The sequence below is a fragment of the Cupressus sempervirens genome, chromosome 9 (assembly GCF_028749045.1).
Source record: "Cupressus sempervirens isolate cs-2001-9-10 chromosome 9, ASM2874904v1, whole genome shotgun sequence".
Classification (NCBI taxonomy): Eukaryota; Viridiplantae; Streptophyta; class Pinopsida; order Cupressales; family Cupressaceae; genus Cupressus; species Cupressus sempervirens.
Genome location: NC_143126.1, coordinates 202,749,584 through 202,751,497, shown reverse-complemented (window position 1 = coordinate 202,751,497; position 1,914 = coordinate 202,749,584).

The following is a 1,914-nucleotide window of genomic DNA, read 5'->3' as shown; positions in this document are numbered from 1 at the left end:
TTGTCACCCACATAACAATACATCTTATAAGGGAATGCACTCTCAATTGGAAGTGGAAACCTCCCCCCTCACTCCATTACAACTCAAAAAGGAATGGGCCAAGGTTTGCAATATATCTCATTTAGTTGAAAAAATGGATAATTCTAAGACTCTACAAAGGAAAGGCGTGAAATGGAAGTCACCCTGACAAATTGGTTGAGAGTTAATTTTGACAGATTTAGGAGGAATGGTAATGTGGTTGTTGGAGGTATCATATGAGATGACTGGAGATTTTATATTAAGGGATATATAGATGGTTGTGGTAAAATTTCAAGCAATGAGGTTGAGGTTATGAGCCCACTTTGGGGTTTGGAGAAAGATACTAACATATATATTCCAAAAATTGGTGATTGACGATGACTCTATTCTTGTCATTAAGGCTATTAAAAGGGAACAAAGGATGAGTTGGCATGCCACAATGATGATTAGAGATGCTCAAATTTTTCTAAATAGATTTATCAAAACCACTATCCAACATGTGTACCATGAGGGTAACAAAGTGCCTCATAGCCTAGCGACATATAGGAACAATATCATTAATCAAAATATGTAAGAAAGGGAGTATGATCTTCTAATAATGGTTTTATCACTTTTACAAAAATATTACACTTATTTCCATGATGACCTTTTCAATTTTTTGGTATATGGGTGACGGGGTTGACTTGGGGCCTTCTAGGATGGATGATTTTATTATGATATTTTTAAAATGAGATATATTTTCAATAAGTATGTTAATTATAATCCATTATGATGAGGGCATGTTTGATACCCAAGGAAAGATATGGATTAATTTTTCCAATTTTTGGAGGCATTTTAAACAACATTTATTGCATGGCTACAAAGGGGTTATGAAGTGTCAAGTTGAAAATATAATTTATTCCTTTTTCCTTGTGATAAACCCAAGTGTTAATGTACTATTAAGGCCCTTAATATCATTGTGATTTGTTTTCATTTAAGAAAATGTGATCTTCTAAGATTTCTTCCTATTTCCTCTAGTTTTTCTAGTTGTCTAGTTGTGGGTATGTTAGAAATTTTGGAAGATTTGGTAGTGGAGCTTAGTGATGAAGAAGCTATAGAAAGTAGCTTGATGCCCATGTCAGTCCACTAAGAATTCAGGAAGTCATTATAAAGGAAAAAGATTCCTAGACTTATCTACACACAAGGTAGTTTGATTTCTTATATGGAATGCATAGAGGACCATGATGAAAGTGTTTCCAATCAACTCATTGATTCTTGGAAAAACCAATTGGTAACTGTTAATGTTCTATCATTTAAAATCAATAAGGAATTCATAATGAATGTCACTGATCTTTTCCTGGAAGGAAAGAATTGGAGGAAGCAAACAAGGGTTGTAGATGAAGAAATTTTGAGGAAATTTTTTCAACCGAATGGGGCATTTGAATGCTTCCATTGGGGGTTTAGGGATAACTTTAAGAAACCCCTCCTGAGAAAAATATGTAAAGAGCTGGTGAATTCAACATTAAATATACAGGAAAATTTTCTAATCAAGGGCCATTTTTTCATTTGAGGCAAGGGAGAAAATTATTTTCTATTGGAAATTTTTTCCTTCTCATATCAAAATTTAATAATAACTGTGGAAAATTTAATTTAATTTTTTTAATACGCAAATAAATGTAGGCAATTTTTTTGTTGGGCATAAACATTTTTTGTAATGTAAGAGGCAAATTAATTATTTCATATAACTCAAAATATTAATATAGTTGGATAATATGCCAGTTTCCAAAGAGAGATTATTTAATTTTTTGGTGAATTTATAGAGCCACAAGTGGTCCATAGCCCACATGCCAAGTGTACACTGTACAGTGTACTTGTGGTATGCCAATCCATTAAGATTAATTTAATAATGTACCATTT